This window comes from Toxorhynchites rutilus, chromosome 2 (assembly GCF_029784135.1).
Source record: "Toxorhynchites rutilus septentrionalis strain SRP chromosome 2, ASM2978413v1, whole genome shotgun sequence".
Classification (NCBI taxonomy): Eukaryota; Metazoa; Arthropoda; class Insecta; order Diptera; family Culicidae; genus Toxorhynchites; species Toxorhynchites rutilus.
Window position 1 is genome coordinate 221,276,123 of NC_073745.1, and position 21,527 is coordinate 221,297,649.

At 37.1% G+C, this 21,527-nt stretch overlaps 1 protein-coding gene across 2 annotated transcripts in view; it reads right to left on the minus strand.

Annotated features, from left to right (window-relative positions):
- The window catches only part of LOC129771630 (PR domain zinc finger protein 1), a 131,984-nt gene that overhangs the window by 88,621 nt on the left and 21,836 nt on the right, over positions 1-21,527 (minus strand). For both annotated transcript variants that reach the window (XM_055775484.1, XM_055775476.1), the window contains exon 2: positions 13,627-13,666. The gene's annotated coding sequence lies outside the window, so the exon portion shown is untranslated. The remainder of the gene's footprint in view (positions 1-13,626; positions 13,667-21,527) is intronic.

The following is a 21,527-nucleotide window of genomic DNA, read 5'->3' on the forward strand; positions in this document are numbered from 1 at the left end:
TCAAAAGTCTGAGAATTATCGTTGCGTAAGTATCACTGTATCACGAAAATGACAGAAGAATATAAATTGTTTGGTTTTATTCTTCTGCTAATACATTTGGTTTATCGAAAAAAAAAATCTGTATTATAGTGACATTCAATCTTATGGCTGTTTCGTCACCACGGTTTTACTTCCGTTCCGAAGCAAGAGTGCCGGAAGTGAGACGTCAGATCGTCTATATCGAAAAATTAGAAGAAAAATGGTTTCGACTAGCAACACCATTTAGAAGTAAAGATTTGGAAAGAAATTATTTTCGAAACGATAAATCACTGTCTAGACATTATTATGGAGAACCATGAGACGTTCTGAGACATTTTCTAGAGACGTTTGCACAACGAACCATGACGGGTTTGTCGCTTAACAGTTCTGGAAAGAAAAACCTTTCCCCAAACTAGTGATGAATAGTAGGTAAGCTACGAGGATAAGAGGCGTCGAAACTCGTGGATAACACATATCGACCAGAACCCTTTCATTGAGTAGAAAGTTGATTATGAACTAAGAACGTAAAACTACTTGATTCACTTTTCAATCAGAAACAAGCATAAACATAGGTTAACACACAAACAGAAACTTCTATGCTGAAGTCATTGTATTTAGACTATAACAATAAATGGAAGGTGACTGTCTGCTACAAATAAATTCAACAGTTTTTTCGTCGCTGTTGTTCCCATTCCTGAGTATTTTTGTTTCTAATGCTTCTAATCGTTCAGTTGAATTTTGGGGTAGCATAATAGAAATCACATCTACGAACCAGGAAACGAGGCGGAAACGAAAATAACTAAAATATGAATCGAGACGGTTTCACTGGAGGCCTGAAGTAAGGCGTGCTCCCGTGGCCGAGTGGTTAGTGTCACACCTAACATGCCGGAGGTTCGGGCTCGATTCCCGTTCTGGCCGGGGGAATTTTTCGTCAAAGAAATTTCCAACGATTGTCGTACTATCTTTTAGACCGACTTCTTGGGATAGTTGGGAGCTCTAACGACAAACTTCATCGTCTCAAGGTAGTATTTCTCGCTTCATTTGTACTCAGTACTTAGTTGAGATTTCGAAGTATCATGATTACAAATTCGAGAAGACGCGTGTACCAATGTAAAACAGGGGAATTTCGTGAAAATAGTATAAATTTAAGATTATCGTTAGTATTTTTTTACAGTTTTGGATATTGCAATGGTTCGATTTTGACTATACGTAATGTTTGAGAGTGTTAAACGGCTAGTATAATACTTCGAACGAACGTATTTTCAAATCGAAAATCCATCAACCTGCTGTTAAACTTAAATGGCGATATACTACAGATAGCTCAAATCCAGGAATTGCTGAAACAACATAAGTTTCCAAATTATCAACAAAATGTAATATTTCTGTCGAATTGAGTGAACTCTGATTACTCTGATTACCGGAACTATTGTATATTATAAATTGAAATAATCAAGCATGTACTTAAGAGTCGGCTGCCTTTCAAATATTTTAAAATGTGAACCTGTGTCATTAAAAGATTTCTAAATTATTATTTCAGTGAAATAATGGGGTGCTCATTTTCCCGGTTGCGCCTCGGTTTCAGTGGAGCGCAAAATGGCAGTACATCAAAATAGGAAATCCCAAGGAGTTCTTCTATTCTAACTATTGCTACAACATATGTTGTATCCTGGTAAAATTCACCATATCAATTTAATTACTGCATGCATGGATGAAATGATTTTTAAACATAGCTAAAAGAGCAACAAAGAATCCTTCTTCTAGCACATCAAAATCTCGTAAAAAGGGAAACTCGCATCTGCCATCCTTACAAACCAACCGTTGCCGCCATCCTGTATCGTTTTTGTATATGTTTCTAACATGCATCGGGTCAAATTCGCGCTGTTCATTCGAAGGATAGGTTTTAATTAAAATTTAATATCAATTAAACAGCATATTAAGTATTGCACATCGCGCGAACGCGCGTCGCGCCAATCAGGCGTTGTCTGGTTGGGATAATGTTTCATGGCGAGTAATTGAAGCGCATCAGGAGAGTTTATTAGAGATCAGCACGAGTCTCACGGCTCCGTGCCTCGTCCGCGCTTGCATCGTTGCCATCCCGTTGGCGGATGTAAAATCAATGCAGGATAACGGTGGCCATCTTCCCGCGCCCGTCAACAATCCGAGATGCTCAGCGTTTCGACAAAGCGCGACGACAACGCGTCGTCGTCGATTTTGCAAAAAGTGCATTCACACCGAACACCTCTCATTACCATATACCTACGCGGCGATGTGATGCAATTGCGGATGTGTATGTGTGGCGCAGCTCTTCGGCTTTGAATATTACATGGCAACAATGAATGGTTGAGTAGGTCGGTCGTTGAACTCGCTCTCCTCCCGCCAGCTGCCAGCCCCAAAAGTAACCCCCATAATGCATTTTCAATGTCCCAGCGTTGCTGCACCGAGTGCCACGACGAGTAGGGAGAATCCATACTCTGTGAGTGCAATTTTTGATGGAATTTGCACTCTTTCTCGCACCCTTCGTAGAAGGGCTCAAATCCTGCGCCACTATATCACGCTGGATGCCTGGATGAGGATGTGCCTTTTGTTTGATTTTGGAACAGAAGTGCACTTTCGTCGATGCAAGCTAAACATAAAATGCACACCCAAAAGTTGGCACATTCCCATCTGATGCGATTCCGATTAGCTGGAAAATCCACTAAAACTGACGACATCCTCAAACCTATCTGTGATTTTTTTTGTGCATTTTGCACTTCCCATTGCCCTCCTGTTCTAACCTCCAAATGCGACAGAAACAAACAACGAAACACACGCCTCCCATCCTCCTATCGTCACGTGTATCCACCGTGGACCGGCACCTTTATCGGCGTTGCAGTTTTCCCGACCTTACCGAACCGGGGGAAAATTATCCGAACACGTCGCCAGTCTGGCTGCGCCTGTTTCTATCGATTTGCTGCTCCGTGAGGAATGGGACATTGTGTGTACATAGGCCTGCCCGGGATACGGTAGGTCGTTGCTATTACTGAGAGTTACGCTAGGACTGGGAACCTAGCGTGGCTCCCACAGTGGCTTGCGGCCAATTTCTCCCCAAAGGCCAGCGACCAGTGCTGCTGAATGAATGACTGCAGCAGCTGCAGCAGGAGCAGTGAAAACAAACCGTGGAGCGGGGAAGGCAGGGACGACGACGACGACAAGGCTGTGGAGACAGCAGAGCGAGAAAGGGCAAAGGGGTCTGTCTGCGACGTTTGTTTACGTTCTGTCCGATGTCGTGAAGCTTCAGCCAGCCAACCATTCAGCCAACCCACCGACCGAGTCCTTGTTCTTGTGGGTTAAAAGGCAATTGAACTCTACATTCCCTGTGCTTGTATGTATTATTGTTTTTCTTTTTTTTTGCTTCCTTGTTATTTTCACTCCATATTAATTGAAAATGAAATGACACTCTCCGGGTGCGGAGCACGGGGAAGGTGGTGTCATTCCCTCTCTGGTTGTATGGATTGTTCCGCAGTGTTGATCGAAGAGGATTGGGGATGCAGTGGCTCATTTTGCCCCACATCTCCAAGTCATCTTTCCCCCCCCCCCCCCCCCCGAAGTGTCCACGTGATGCCTCTTACTGGGCTCAGTGGCATCAGTTCGCGTTCTGCTTGTCACTGCAAACTGGTGCGGGTCGATGAACCCTTTCGTATTATTGCCAACCGTGAACTCAGCTGCTAGTACCAGTGATGCCTTGTTGATCATTTTTTGTCAAATTGTTTTGGGAATAATTAAATTCTTTCAATCAGCCTAACAAAATTGTGTTTATGAATTGTGAAATGTTATTAAATATTTAAAAAATCATAGGAAACCATTCTTTAATTTGGAGCCTATGTTTCGATCAGCAAATATTGTACACTCGTAAAGGATGTGAAGATAAGTGAGAATTTGTATCAATAACAATATTCAAATAATTGATAATCGATATGTTAATGATGGGTTACAATTCAATAAGAACACTCTCTAGTTTCTACACCCAAAACAATTATTTAGGAAATAATAATCAATTTCATTCCATGAAGTCAAAGTTATATCGAAAGTCGGATAGTATTTTTCAAGCAATTCAAAAGTTCAAATAGTTAACAATTAAAGCAGGAATTGATTTTATAACCATTTTTTGACGTAAGAGCAGTTAGAGTTGTCATAATAAAATCTTTGTTCCTGATCTAAAAATTTTTCCATCTCATCTAATTCTGAAAATCTTTATTAAATTTAGTACCAGTATTGAAGCACAATCTTAGCTTTAGTATTATGGCATATTTACTGTTGATTTGACGATGATATCCATGCAGAGTAAGGATAAGCATAAATACTGCAGTGAAAATACTATGCTTCATTGAGGTGCAATGGATGTTTACACAGTTACCAGTGCATACCTACTTATATTGCGCTAGGTGAATATCTTTATCACAATTTACTTCTAGAAAACACAAAATTGTTTTATCTGTTTAATTGTTTATTTGGAGCAGGAAAAAGCCCATTTTAGTGTGCTTGAAACTTTCTTCTAAACTGGGTATGAAACCTGCTCATCTTTTGCGTCAACAGAAAATACAGTCCAAATGACTCAATCTTAATCCTAACAAAGATACGACTTATACTAACTTAAAACTAGGCTAGTATGTCCAAGCACCTCACGGAACCTACTCTTATTGACGTGACGAGACATGTGATAGTCAAAAACATGAAAGCCATATATAGATTATTATGACATGACTTAGAAGGTAGTTCTCCTGTTTTTTTTAATTGTTACCTTATTACAATTAAAAAAACCGTCAATGCCCTTAAAGTTATTTTCCTGTTGTGACTTCTTCAGATGCTGTTCAAAATCTTTGATCCTATTACCTCAAAATTCATTCTGGGCAAATATTGCTCCAGACAGAAATCTGTAATCTCAAACTACAGATTCTTGGTTTCCAACCTTGCTGTCACCAAGGGTACCAAATCAAAAAACAGGTCACTTTTTAAGAAATAAAGTTAACATTAATAACTATTCTTGCTGCGAACGGATTTTGACCATGACAATCAGATAATAGGCTTATTTTTGTGTGATGTAATTCTATGGTGGACATCTTTCCATATCGATCATAATATCGTAATAGCTGACCTTCAAAACCGTTAAACTCTGACCTTGCTGACCTTGCTGTCAGTGAAATTTGGTGATACAATAAATATTTCTTTTCGGACTTTTCCTTTTTTTAATAACAATTTTTGCAGCGTTATGTCCATTTGTGTGCTTATCTACCTGTACTGTCAATAATACGTGATTTAGTTTCTGATCTGCCATATATATGTTCCGACAATATCCACTGATAATTCGAGAAACGACAGTCATCCTTGAGATATTTTATTTTTATCGCTGACCCTGTGTGTTACTGTGTGCGTTCTCCGTTAGACGCTTGTTTGGTGCTGGTTGAATGGCGATGCACGAATAATGTCTATCGATCTTCGAAAAATCAAATTCTTTTTTACAATTTATCTACTTCTTCTATATGAGTGTCAGGGAATACCATTATAATATATCTATTCAAACATCAAAAGCATAATGAATGATTTATCTGTAGCGTTTAAAAAAGTGTTTCCTCGATTGCTCTCACCTTTGAACTGTTGGGTTTAACTCATTCAGATTTTCAGTAGAAAATCGATTTTATTTTATACCATCAACGTCTTAGGTTAATGAAAAAAGGGTGTGATACATACTAACTGCTACTTGCCTAGTTATTTTTATTTTTCAGCTTTAGTGCATGATTTGTTATTATGTTTATTCACAATGAATCCGTTCGATATACGGGGGTCGTTCAAAAAATAAGTTTCAGTGCCTCAGAAATCGCGGAAAAATAAAGTTAGGACAAAAAACAAGGTGATTTTCGTAATCTACGTTTTATTTTACATTTTTCTACATAATCGCCGTAACGTTCGAGGCATTTTTCATAGCGTGGCACAAGTTTTTTCTATTCCGAGCGCGAAGTGCGTCCAACTTTTTGAAGTATGATGTAACTGCGTCACGAATTTCTTCAGTGTTATCGAATCGTTGACCGCCGAACGCCTGTTTCATCACCGTACTATTGTGAAGTTTTGGGCCGATTAAGAACCGCGATTAAGAACAAAATGCCAGGTTTATTTACGAACGGACTGTTCCTCATCCACGATAATGCGCGGCCCCATTCTGCTCGCAGAGCTCAAGAGCAATTGAAAAAATTCAAATGGACTGTGTTCGAGCATCCTCCTTACTCTCCAGACCTAGCCCCTAGCGACTATCACTTATTATTATTTATTGAAATGCCTCGAACGTTACGGTGATTATGTAGAAAAATAGAAAATAAAACATAGATTACGAAAATCTCCTTAGTTTTTGTTCTAACTTTATTTTTTCGCGATTTCTGAGACACTGAAACTTATTTTTTGAATGATCCTCGTAAAAAGTTTTGTTTTACTTATTTTATTCTGTTGGTCTACCTTCTCAGCTTCTACTGCACCTTACGATCGGGCAACATCGTCGGGCGATGGGAACCAGGCTTCCGTTCGACGCTCTCGCCTTTCTCCAGAAGTGTAAAGGCTTTGTAAATGACGGATTCGCGGACACGGCGGACACGAAGTGCCTCACGATGTTTAACTTCCAACTTCAACTAGTTGCTTGACTGTTTTCGCCATGGTTGCCACAAATCAACATTTTTGTAGAGGGCTTAATGAAGGTAGGGATTAATGAAAATTTGATCCATTGAATCTATTGTATTTTTTTTCTCCGCTATCCGATATTAATTAATTTTTTTAATTCATACATTACTACAAGGCGAAAATTTCAAACAAATTCTCAAACAACTGTTCTACAGAGTGATGCTACGGAAGTTTCGGGAGACATAAGGGGTGTATTGAAAATAAGCTTTGAACATTTTTAGTGCCCCTTGTCCATTGCAGTTGTGCTCATCTGGATTTAGTATCTTGATCTGTCAAGAGTCCACCAAGTATTTGTTTACGTGTGGATTTATCATTCCTTCCGAAATGTCACGTATCAAAATGGAGACTAAAGTTCAAATCTTGGACACATGGATGCGAGAGAAAGGTATTACAATGAATAAATTGGCAAAACGTTTCGGTATTCATCCGCCAAGTGTGAAATCCATCATTAAGAAGTTCGGGGAACACTAATCATTCAATGATTTACCGGGAAGAGGAAGAAAACAACCTTCCAACTCCGATATGGACCGGAAAGTAATCACTCTCATCAATCGAAATAAATCGATGTCAATAGGTGATTTGATGATAAAAGCTAGGACGAGGGACGGAATGATGCAGCGGATCAAAAAGCGGAACAACCTGAAGATATACACGAAGCAAAAAACATCAAAACAAAGCGCTGAAGAAAAATCACGAGCGGAAGCTAGAGCCCGGAAGCTGTATCAACGAATTTTGCAGAAATCCAATCCGTGCCTTCTGATGGATGATGAAACTTGCGTTGAAGAGGACTCAATAACTCTTCCGGTACCATCAATTTTACACCACAGTAATTGGCGAGGATGTGAGTGACCGTGAGAAACCCATTCAGGTGGAAAATTTTGGGCAGAAATTGCTTATGTGAAAGGCAATCTGCTCATGTGGTGAAGTCGTCAAGTTTCTATATAAAAATTACAAATACAATAAATTCCGATATGTACCAATCTGAGTGTTTGTAGAAAAGGTTGCTTCTACTAAACAAGAATCATAGCGCCCAATCACTATTCTGGCCGGATTTGGCATCGGCCCACTATGCCAGAACCATTCTAAAGTGGTTCAAGGATAATAATGAAGATTTTGTTGAGAAAGCCATCAATCCGTCAAACTGCTCCAGCTTCGTCCGATCGAGAGATACTGGGCTATTGTCAAGCAAATCTTCAAAAAGGACGGTAAGATCAATAATAAGATGGCGAAATACAAGAAAAACTGGAATCCTGCGTCCGAGAAAGCTGACCGATCCACTGTACAAAACCTAATGAAAGGCGTTGAGTCGAAGGACAGAGCATATTTTTATCGTTCATTCAAAAGCATGGATGAGAATGACTCGATTCGATTGTTTGTTTTTAAGAGGCTTGAAACTTTGCAGTTTATTCACCTCTAAGAGAATAAACGTTTTGAACTCACTTGCCATTTGACGTATGACAAACGACAATGGGCACAATGAAAGAGATTAGAGGAGGAGTTTGCTCTATTTAGGATGCACAATATTGAATGAGCCTGGCTGGGCAAGGAAGTAAAAAGTGCCCTCAAACCAAATCAGCTCTATGGAAAATATTGTTACATTATTTTGAATTTTTTTTTCAGGTTTTGAAGATTTCTTTATTGCTTTAATTCTTCTTTAAATGTGTTCCTACGTCTTTTCTAGAATCATGTCTGTGATTTTTTTTTAGAATTTTAACAGTGTTGCGCGGTATAACAAATATATATTTCCGAATTTCTATTTTTTTTTAGAATTTTGAGGCTCAGTACTGATTCAATTCATATGTAAATATGTTAGTATGTGTTTCTTGATATTTGTGATTTTTTTAGAAAATTTCGAGAACTGCGTGATACCAAACATCTGATAATGTTCATACTTTTTTTCACAATTTCTTTTTTTTCTATTCTTCTCAAATCTATAATTGTATGTATTCATGTGTTCGTAAAAAGTGCCCCAAACATTATCACTAAGGCTATGGAAAATATTGTATAGGGTACCAAATTAGAAAATTAGGCTATTTCTTTAATTGATGTGTGATTTTTCTAGAATATTAAAGCGTTGTGCTCACCAATTTTTTAGTAATTCGAGATTTTGGAATTTTTAAATTAAGTTTCAAGACAAGTACTGCTTTGAAATGAGTTCGTACGTTTTTTTTTATATTAATGTTTTTTGTCATTCCCTTCGATTATTTCTAATATCAATTTTATGCATAATATGCAATGATTTGTAAAAAAATAATCCAAATTTACCAATTAAGTTTTTAGCTGTGTTATGCTTCGTTTATTAAGGTAAATGATTTTGGTTTGTCCAGTCGAAAATATGATCATGGTTTGTCCACTGTTTTGAATGCTCTAGTTCAGCGCACCTGTGTCAAATTAGGTATTCGAATATTTCCAAACATACAAATAATATTGTCTTCTTCATGATTTATAGTAGTTTTATGGTATATTTTCACGGATTCACATGTTTTCAAGGAATATAAAATCCACATTCTATTGGTGCCAATGCGCCCCTCACTTGAGCTAACAATTAATCAATCAGCAGATGATTATTTGGCACTTATTCAGACTTTCTCTGGATTATAACACTTACAAATATTGTAAACATCATGCTTGCACACCATTTGTATCAGATTTACATATCTAAACCGTGTGATTAATGCGTTTCGATGGCCTCATTTCTGATCATGAACTGTTCGATTCACTAATGTTGTTTTGTCCACATGATTTCTATGACAACCATTTGGCGCGCTTCAGTTTTGTTTATAGTGTCCTTCGCGCATAGTAAAAAAAATTCTCTGTGTTGAGTGTGTTGAGGTGAACACTTTTAAAATGCCCAAGAAAAATTAATATTCCGAAGAAAGCCTAAATTATTAATGGATCAATATGATGACAGTAAACTCAAGCAATGAGAAATGCCACATCTAATTTAAAATCGATTTTTTTTTTATTCAAAAATAATGATTTCTAAAAATGGACAAACCATGATCATTTTTCGGACAAACCATTATCAGAGGCGGACAAATTATGATCATAATTTCTCTTTGAGGAAAATACTTGAATAATTTCAACGTCTTATGGTGGTATTAGCAACTAGAGACTTGGGGCTTTTCAACAAACCCAAACTCGTATTGATTATATGTGATTTTCATGAAGAAAAATCGATTTGCATTCACTAGTTGCGTAAAAACACCCTAAATTTGACAAACCAAAATCATTTACGCTACTTGTGAAAAATCAGAGCGGGAAATCCTAGAAATCCTCATGTTGTCGCACTAATACCGCTAAGGTTACTGTACATCTTAAGTTTGAATTACTTTTCTCTCTGAATTTCTTTACATTTAAGCAAAACCAAATAATTCTCAACTCTAGAACTTTCATCAAGAGAATATCGGTGTCATGTCATTATTGATATATTACACCGTCATGTTAACATAATACACCGTAAATAACCATCCAATGCAAGTCGCAACTTATATTGCTTTTAGAAACGAGCCTTCATATGATAATGTTTGGGATCATAATATCGCGGGGTGCTTCATTTATTTGTCGCATCTTTCCGAGAACAGTTCATCTTTTGAGGCGAAGGATGAAGCATTTTTTGACACTCTGTGAGAGTTCTTGCCACCGATCATAACAAGTGAAAGTTTTCCGTCAAGCTATCGATCTTCGTGTCTGATAGTCCTTACACTCTTGTCCCCTTCCTTTCTTCCTTCGCGAGCAATCGGTTTCCTCCTTACTGAAGAAAATATGTCACCATTCTAATTACGCGGGGGTTACGTACCTCGCAAAAAAAACCGCGTTAATTGGAAAATTCGCTTAAAAAAACCAGGCCACCTAAAATCTATGTAAGCATCGTGATAGAGTGCGGCGCTAACTTTCGTCATAAGGGCTAAGTTCCGTCGCAAGCACTGATTACCGTCAAATACTCTGAGGGAGCATGAAGAAGAAATGTGAGCCGAGAGAGAGGTGTAATATTGATCAGGTGTTTTTTTACGCGGTACTTGCTCAAAAGAAACCACTTTAATTGGAAAACCCACGCGAAAAAACCGCGTTAATTGGACAATCCGCGACAAAAAAAACGAGTTAATTGGAAATTCCGCGTAAAAAAACCTCGTAAAGAAAACCTTGTAAAAAACGCGTAAAAAAGAACATGAGTGTAATCGCTTCGCTACCTTATTAAACGTAGGATTGAGGAAAAATGTTTATATACAAAGGGTGTACCTTTTAAAATCCGCACACACTCAAATTGCTTTAATTTTCGATAAAATTAATTGAAATTTTTGTGTAGACATAGTTTGATGTGTTTTTTTTACTCTGTGAGTAGATTTCATCAGGTGCGCAAAAGTATCCAAAATGGCGACGAAAGAATAGTGCGTGCGCGGAAAAGTTTTGCACAAGTATTTCGAGAATAAGGATCTGTCGCATTGTGTCATCGGAAAAGAAGTTGGGAATCGCGAATTCCACGGTGTCTGGCATGATAAAACGGTTCGAAGAACGTCTGACTGTTGATTGGAAGCGAATATCCGAAAAAAAAAGCCGTCAGGTCAACGAGAACGATCACAAACGCATGGCTGGGGCCTTCAAACAGAAATCGCATCAGTTCGAGATGTGGCTAAAAAGTTGCATGTGAGCAAGACTTTCGTGCAGAATACCAAAACTTTAGATGAACTACCTACGTTCAAGATTCAGAAGTCTCCAAATCGTGACGAGGAACAGAATACGGTCGCAAAAAGCCGTATCCGGAAGTTGTAGGACCGGAAGTCAACGAAACAACACTGCTGCGTAATGGATGACGAGACATATGTGAAGGCGGATTTCAACCCGATTCCAGGAAACCTGTATGTGACTGCCAAGGATAAGTTGGATATACCCGAGAACCTCCGGACACAGAAGCTGTCGAACTTCCTAATTTGGCAAGCGATTTGTACTAGCAGAAAGCGGATTACACCTTTCGTTACGGCAAGCACCATGAATAGACAGGAGTATTAGGAAGAGTGTCTCCAAAAACGGATTCTCTCTCTCCTGAAGACTCATGCCGGTCCGACGAACCCCCCCCCAAACACTCCGGAACTGTGCCCAATAGAAAAATACTGGGTTGTTATAATGGGGCCCTTTCTAAAACGACTTAAGATGGTGAAGAATGTAGAATAAATGAAGAAAGCAGGGGTTAATATGCTGAAAACTGTGGATTTTGAGGTCGTGCAGAACCTTATGGCTGGGGTTGAGGCCAAGGTTCCTGCAATAGGTTTTATTTATGGACTTAAAACATTCTTGATTGTACAAGTCGTTCTTGTCAAAAGGATTACATCAGAAGACACACAAAAAATCGATAGAGCATGCTCATTATCCGATTTCACGTGCTAACGGTAATTCCTGTAGCTCGTTGCGATAAGTGGTTAGCGGTAGTTTTCTTTGAAAAACAAAGCTCAACAAAAGGGTAACGAATCCTACTTTTTCGTCAAATTATACAATATTTCACTGTGGAAAATTATGCAAGCACAATGAAATTCAACATTATTGACTGAAAATGACAGTTTTTCAGTTACATCCCCCATATTTCCAGTAGCAAGCTGAAATATTGTTTGTAACAGGAACATGGAACGGCCTTGTTGTTCATTGAAATGATCTATTTTTGTGGTGTGGTACATACGTGAGTGACTGAATTTTGCATTGTGTGCTTTTTAATGCAAAATTAATTTAGTTGAATTTAGAAATAAAAATGAGCCATGACGCCGGATGGGAGAGCATAGATTTTATCATACATTACCGCGTCATTGATTTTTGTTGAATGGAGAATAATCTACCTGATCATACCTTGCATCCGGTCGACTACTTCAAATTGAAGTTGATCAAGGATGAAATTGAAGAGTAATCAAGCCGATTAATTACAGAAATATAGTTTCAGATCCGTGCTTACTATACGGAAAAATGGTAGTTATCACTCCTGTTAGGATTCAAATGTGGATAAAGTTTCAACTATTCAATTAAACCCCAGTCCTTGGAACACTGCTCTCGCTCTTCCTGTTTGCGAAGGGGAAAGCCGCCCATTGCGCAAGCTGTGCCGAGAACCTGTGGAAGGCATGTGGAAGGAAACCAGCCTGGGGTACGCGTGAAAACAAACCGAATGTTTTCAGTTTCATACGAAAGTGCCACACTTGCTGCATGCTCAACCTTCCCCAACCCCGCCACCACCGGCACCACCTCCCCTCGGTTCAGGGAGTGACACTTTGCGTTTGTGTTATAATTTTTCGCTTTTTTGAAGTTTAAAGGTTGTTGACATTCTGGGACAGGCCGGTCGCACGCCGCCGATAGTGTAAAATACGCTATCCGCTATCCGAGGAGAACCCGAACCGGCGCGGCTTGTGTGTTTATATCGGGTAAATAAAGGAACGAGGTTTTGATTTTGAACTACGACGGCTCTGCGGTAGGCCCAACTCGGGCCGGGCTTACGGGGCGGGAAGTAAGTTCAGGGCGAAAGTGCAACGTTCTGTTCGGCGGCTCGCTGGTGGACGACATCGCTCTGGTGGTGTTGTCGACCACCACCCCTGCCCCTCTTGTTGTACCCGTCCGATAGATAGGTGGATTGGAAGTATTAGGATTTGTTTTTTTGTGTATTGCCCTGTTTGGGGTAGGTTAGTTTAGCCGTCGCAGAAAAGTTCATCGACTTCGGCTGCCAGCCAGGAATCCGTCGGTGCAGTACGGCAGTACTGTACGAGGTGAATTTAAAAATTGAACTCCATTGGCCTATTGCGTGCTGGGATCGTGGATTCGATGCGGAAGTGAGCATTGGTAAACTGCCGTGTTGGACGTGTTGATTGGAGATTTATTGGTGCCAGGTTATTGACAGCGAGCTCTCGGGAATGGTGTCATCTTTCGCCCGGTGGAACCTACCTTTGGTTTATACGATGCCCATAGATTATGAATTTTCGATCTGTGAAAGAAGGAAGAAAACAAAATTTATTATTTCAGATGAATTATTTCAGCATTACTGTTGTTTATTTTACGATTTTACGACGATGGATCATCCAATCTCTTTTGCCGCAAAGATTGAAACTGGAGATATTCTTTTTTATTTACACACTTTTATTTTACCTGCGTCTGTTGTACCTGTGCGGCCTCAAAACGTGCCGTACCAATAACGGTATCTCATTTCTCTAGTAAAAGAAGAACAAAGGAACATACACGAGGCGACAGAATGTTCTAACCGAACTCAGCGGTCTATCGTTTTCGGTTTGAATGAAATGATGATATTTACCGTTTCCTTTTTCTATGAATTCTTTCAATCACTTTCGTTGTTTACAACTTAGTTGTGCTGGCTTCAACCGCATATCAAATTACGTGCTTCCATAGTAAGAATAGATTCTGACCAGTATGGTCAGAAGTCGCTTTTGTTTGCGGACATTCGGACATCAACTTTGATGAAAGCTTGGAGTCAACTTGGTGTAAGAAATAAACGATGTTAAACAAAAAAGCAAAAAAGGGACAGGTAAAATAGAATAGAGATAAGTTCAATGTCAGATCTTGAGCTATACGGTATGCACTTCGAGCGGGTTATTAAAAAAAAAAAAACAACGAAGGGACCATGTTTTAAGCTATGAACATTATAAATATTAATTTAAATTTTCGAGTAAGATGTTTAACGGTGTATTTAAAACATTGTTTTTCCTAAATAGTTTATTGCTTTCCCAACATCTTTGTCGCATATCATATTCCAAATATACGGGTAGTGTACAGACTCATGTCTAATAATTATTCCTCGAATGCAGATCTTTTTCGAATTAACTCCAGTGAATGTAACCTATGTGTTAGTGGTATAGGATATCACGCTATTGATCATATTGTGTGATTTTGTTCAGGGGTTCAAAATGATAGGTTATTTCGCAACAAAGGAATGCCACCCAATGTTCCGATCCGTTACGTTCTGGTTTCTCGTAATATCGATGCTATTTCTTTGATTTATGGTTTTCTTAAATCCATACACTTTCAAATATGAATATTTTTTTGGTTTTTTCCTTATTGTTTTTCTCTTCTTCTACTTTTTCTATCAGAATTAAAAAAATACCATATTTTCATTCCTTCCTAGTCCCAAGGAGATAGCGAGTTCCAAGAAGAGAAAATAGCAAAAGAAATCATATTTCAATCATACATCTAGATTTCGAGTTATGATTTAAAAAAAATCTAATCTATTATGGATACGCCCTTATTTAAAATCAGTCGTTATATAAATTGTTCGTCTTATAATACAAATGTTATTTTAAGTAGCTGCCACCATATGAACAAAAAATCGTAAAAAGTCGCGTCAGAATCGGCTGTTTTTCTGCTGATTTGAGGTGGAATTGCTCTTTGGTCTTCTGTATACAACATTTTGATTATCTATTCCTCATCTATTCGTTACGTGTATGGTAATTTCGGGCCATAATTTCCCCCAAACGAATACCTCTATAGTAAAAACAACACAATATTGCCTGTTTATATAGGATTTAGGTTCTTATCGAAGTTTTTAATGTTTTCTGTAAAATAAATATGCAATATTTTCATTACACCTCAAAATATTATCCTATTTACACCGGATTTTTGGAAATTTATGATCCTTCATTTTTTAAATTCTTCTATTATTCTCATTTAATTCCCGATGAAGTTTTTAGCAGTTCTTCTAGCGAACAAGTATTCAAAACACGTGATAATATTGATTTAATGCACTTATAAGTCTCACACTCATACTTAAGAAAATGGTATCATTGTTGGACAAATAATACATCCCATTTAATCATTATAAGCAGAGATATTGGATATGACTCAAGTAAATGTCGGGGGTCTTCGTAGCCACTTGGTAACGCGTTCGCTTACCAAGCGATCGATCGTGAGTTCAAACTCAGGGCCCTCAATTGACCATCTTTGTGTTGTTATAGAATAACTACGTCCACGCAACCATCATCAGCGATGGAAATCGATCTACGGTGGAACAAAGATCGATTCATCCATACAACTGCTCTGCTCTGCAAGAAACGTCGGGCTGCTGTTCTTATAAATAACCCAACAATGATCAATATCAACTGTCTCCGCTGTCCGGTCTGCTGAACAATGGAATAACAGAAAGAATACCCTTACGCCTGAATGGCTACTACTAACTACTGTGTAATTTACAATTTATAGAAACATTAACATATGTACATGTACACGATTAAAATCAGGCTCTGTTACAGTTAAAATGATAATGAGCCTAATAAATAAATAAATGGGATAAAAAAGTGAATGTCAATTACCGCTTGCAAGTGATGACGAGAATGATGACTTGATTTAAATAAAAGAAGGAAGATTCTTAAATTTTACTAGGTGATAGAAAATGGATTTATTGTAATTATTCCTACCGAAAAAATAGATTAGATTGATCTGGATTAACCATTGATACGATTGTTTCCGAACCCGAATCAATTCTAAAATAAGACATTGCTCCGTATTTGATGGAATTAAAAAGATGTGGGCCATCATGAACTTTTGAACGCTGTGAATCGGAAAATTGTCAATTCGAACTACGGATTGATCACTAAACTGCTGGTATAGGCCCAAAGAAATTGTTAGAAGCTATTATGTACCAGATCAACTGTAAACAGCCGATTTTGATCCGACCCTCTCCGATTTTATTAAACTTTATACATAAGGTGCGACCAACCGAAATTACCATTATCATATAATCAATTTTGATTTGCGATTGATTTTCTATGAAGGTGTATCCAAAATCATTGAACTTTTCCCAGAATCAGCAAAGTTGGAGTAGTGTTACCGTATATGTCAAGTAAACTTTCAAAAAATATAAATTTCTTCAACGAATACAAATTTATTCAAATATTTTGTGAGCATACTCTGAAGTTGGTACATTTTTGGATTTTTAAAACACACTCTGTTCACCGTAATTATGTTTGGTCTTTAGTCTTGTTTGCAACATTATGTCCTGATTTCTTCCATTGCTAACTCAATTGGATACCAAAGAATGATTGGATTTTATCCTAACAAATTCTTATTTCGCAGTTAGAGACGTTGATTTAAATTAAGTCAAAGCTATGTTCCAAATCTGAATTCTTTCATGATATTTTTATATATCTATCCGCAAACTGAATATGAATTTGCAGTAATTGTCTTGTTTGGGTTATGAACTCTGGATAATTTCACGGAACATTCGAAAACTTTAAAAACTTAAGAAAAATGATTCTCTGTCTGGCTCACACTGCATGTTCACGTTCATAAAGGATTACTTTCATTTTACAAATTAAAATGGTTTTATGATCAATGGTTTATTAAAAAATATGCAATACCATGCATTCCACGAAAAAAATATTTACTGGAGTAGAACTGCTCTTTTTTTGATGAAGCCTCGTTTTTTTTCCTCTTCGAGAAATTTCACAAACGTTTTTCTCTATTCTGCGTTTTAAGTGCTCCATCCATAATCAAGATGGTCTGAGATTTGAGCTTTTTGGCTTTTCTACCGATTTTGTTGTATATATCCATTTCAGAAAATTCGTGACTGTTAGACCAATTCCCATTCAATAAAGCCAATAATATTGAAGTGAACTTACTAAGAAAAAAAAGCTCTTGAGAAATATATTTTTCCTATTTTTATGCTGATTATGAAGAATAAACTTATTTTTGAAATATTGTTACTTCCAAAACGTCTGATCGACAATTGTAAACTTTGCCCTAAATTAGACGAAAACTTCAAAAAAAATTTTTTTATGGTTTTTGATCCATTGAGAACAATCATCTTCATTGAGAGAAATGATATATCTTTTTTTGATTGAAGGTTCCATTGATTGATTAGTTTTCGAGTTATGCAGAAATTTGTGTGAACAGCGATTTATTAGTTTAAAATACATACTCTAACAATTGAATAACTGATTTTTTTTTGCATGCTACAATCATGATATCTGTATCTCCTTTTATTTCTCAGCTACTAATCAGTGATACAACACAAACTTATTTGATGAAATGTCACATCAATTAGCATATTGAATTTTCACGCGGTTGATACGTGCCGCGTAAATTACGAAATCCGTGTGAATTCCGAAATCAGCGTAAATTCCGAAATCCGCGTAAAAATAAACCGCGTATATCACAAAAACCGCGTAAAAAAGCCACGTAAAAAAGCCACGTAAAAAAGCCACGTAAAATAAAACCGCGTGAAAAGCGACTTCAGTGTAAATAGATTTTAGAATAGATGATGATAGTGATATCGCATGGTATTAGTGCAATCGGGTTACGCTAAGGTATATTTTGCTTTCTAACCCAACAGAAAGATGAAATTTCGATGTACATTTGACTTGAATCGAAACACTTTAACTATGCTGAACCAAAGCCTTCAGTTCAAAAATAAGCCTACTGTTCCATACATAAATATTACTTCACTTAATCGCATTCCAAAAAATAAAAATTAATTTCTTGAACACTGTAACTCGTTAAACATGAACAAAAACATTTTAATTCCATCGACGAAGCCCCGAAACATGTGAGGATAAAGGATTTAAATATTACTATAAATTTTTAGACCAGATAATCCTCCAGCAATGTTGTATGCCAAACAACCAAGTTACTTTTTGCAGAATGACTCTAGCGTATTTTTGAGATTTACTGTCAAAAGAAAAAAAACATATATGTCAAACCGAAGGAACATCTCGATATTGTTTTAGAAAAATAGGGTTCGATACCATGAATCAGAATATTATTTTTATAATGCGATAAAGACAAACAGTTTGTGGCGTTCAAAGATGAATACGAGCCATGATATATCATGTATGGCTGCCAACACTAATAATGATATCCGGATACTCATGAGGCATTTTGATCAGGACTGCCAAAATAAAATCAGTATGTTCAGTCTATTGCATTATTTTTCTTAGAAAATCTTCATTCATTTTATGAATCCAATTTCTAAGTTAATTATGCGATGTTGATGGTAACTACAGGGTGGGCCATTTAAAGTGGAAGGATTTGTTTTTGCAATAGCAAAGTAAAGAAGTGGAATTTTAAATTTTTTTTTTGAAATTCATTTATTTTGGTCCAAGGAGATTTGTTCTAACTACTTTTTGATTATGATATCTCGTAAATGACCGCCTCTGGCCTTGACCGCAAAATGAGTCCATTTTTCGGCATTTTCCATCACTTTGCCCAATGTTTCGGCCGATATGGCAGCAATTTCTTGTCGGATATTGTCTTTCAGCGCAGCCAGGGTCCTTGGTTTACCAGTGTATACCTTGGATTTTAAATATCCCCATAAAAAAAAGTCAGGAGGCATCAAATCAGGTGATCTCGGTGGCCAGTCATAATCGCCGTTTTTCGATATTAATCTTCCGGGGAACATTTCGATGGATCAGATGGGTCAGATGGGTTAAGTTGTTGAGCCATTTGAATTTTATACGGAAACATTTTCAAATCAACACGAATTATGCGTCGGAGAGTGGTTCGAGCGATGCCTAACTCTTGCGAACGATGGCGACCTGATGTCGATGGAGTCTCTGCAACACTGGCTCGAACGGCATCAATATTCTCGTCGAAACGTCTTGGTCGTTGTCTGGACAGATGACTGGCATTACCAACACTACCAGACAATATAAATTTGGCATATAATCGACGTATAGTGTTGTCTCCAGGCGATGTTTTAACTTTATTTTTATTTTTCCACGCACGTTTAGTTAACACAATTGAGAAGTTATTTTGAATGTACAGCTGAACAATTTCAGCGCGTTGTTTAGGTGTGTATTGTTCCATGGTTAAAATTGTACTGAAATGACGCTTCCAACGCGGTATGACATTTGTTAATCTGACATCTCTGTCAAAAGTTATGGGGTTGCCAGATGCTTCCACTTTAAATGGCCCACCCTGTACATACCGCTAGTAAGAATCTGCACTGTGGTTAAAACTACTCTGCCTGATCGAGGTGTACCGGAAGTTTGAGGTATGAAACGATTTAGTCTTTCGTTATACTGTACTCTTTTTTTGTTTTTAGTAATGATTCATTATTTGAAACACGTGCATTAGGCGATTATTTCATGCGTAGTTATTTTAGTGAAAAGCAACAGTTTGTGGCGATCAAAGATAAACAGAGTGTCATCCGGTCTATAAGTATAGAAATTCCTTGAAGTAATCATTTTGGGCCTTTCTCATTTTATCTTTTCACAATAGATATAGAAAGAAATGTCTAAGTTATTTGCGAATGATATAATCATACGAATGTACCATGTATGGTTTTATGCACACAAATGATACTGATTTATGGTACTTATGAGATGTTTTGATTATAATTTTCTTTTTTCATCAAACTTATCGACTGGACTGGAGAGCAGGGTTGCCAATGTAATATCAACTTTCGGTCTAAAAAAATCTTTTTTTATTTTTTTTTCAACAAATCTTTTTTTTTTAATTTTATGATTATAATTTTTGTATTCAAATTATAATCAAAAATAATAAGGACATTTTCTTGGTTGAATTCTGAATAATACAAATTGTGCTGTTCGTTATTCTGCCGAAATGCTTCTAACCGCATTTTTTTCGGTGCTTGACACTTATGAGTTGAAAATCAATTGAAAATTATTTTTAAATTTTACCTTTTAAAAATGGTATTGATAGTTTCATCGACATTATCAATCCATGAAACAAGGACATTGAAGCTATACAAAACATAAATGCCTTCAACAGTATGAGCACATTTTTGTTCTTCACATTTCCTGTACCCGTTTAAGAAATATAAGGTGAGGTAATGCAGAAATTGTGAGGGAAAAAAAAACGGAAACAGTCAAACAATATCATTAATATTAATCCATAACTAGCATTGGAACGTATGTATTATATGTGAAACCCAAATAGAAATATATAGACATGCACATTGAGTCGTAATTTTGGCACCTCTGCTGGAAAGTGCTATCCGAAACGCCATATTCTTCAGGTACAGCTGTTTCAGCTTATTCCGGACGGTGTAGCCAGATGCTACATGAAAGTGAATAAGTTCTCATGAAAGATTTAAAATTGAGATGCAATCGAATCAAATGGATTGTCTCTAAAGGCCAACCCTCCGTCGGGCAAAGAATCCGAAAATTGTCTAAAATTTGGACGAAGATTGTAATTGCAGCTGAAGCATTTTTAATGAACGTTAAATAGATGTGAAGAATAAAATGTGTTTTAATTCCACAAATATTAGCAAACCTTACATAATCAATACAGCAAAATGATAACACCGTAGTAAATAGTGGAAAATGTGTGCTGCCACTGGCAAAAGTGTTCTATTAGTCAACTCTTCTTCATTTGATAGATATCAGTGTTGAACACAAGACACCTTCGGGTTATTGAAAGTTACTAACGTAATTCTTGAGAAGAGTAATAATTTACTAATACTAAACATATACGAAAGTGTTCAATAACCCGGCTAAGATCACGTGAGTTCATTATGATACACTCAATCTATTGTCCAGTTGTAGTGCTTAAATACTTAAATTCATTTCGATTAGGTATTCATAGATTTTAAGTAACTGAAAAGAGCAATCAGAGTGAAACAAGTATTGGAAATTAAAAAGTTGGAAAGAGGGAATATTTGACGCTATGTTTTGGAATAAAAATAGGGTAAATGATCTTGTTTTGTCCAGTCGAAAATATGATCATGGTTTGCCCATTTTTTTGAATGCTCTAATTCAGCGCTCCTGTGTCAAATAAGGCCTTCGAATGTTTCGAAACATATAAATGAAATTGCCTTTTACATGATTTATAGTAGTTTGATAGTATATTTTTACGAAATCACATGTTTTAAAGAATTA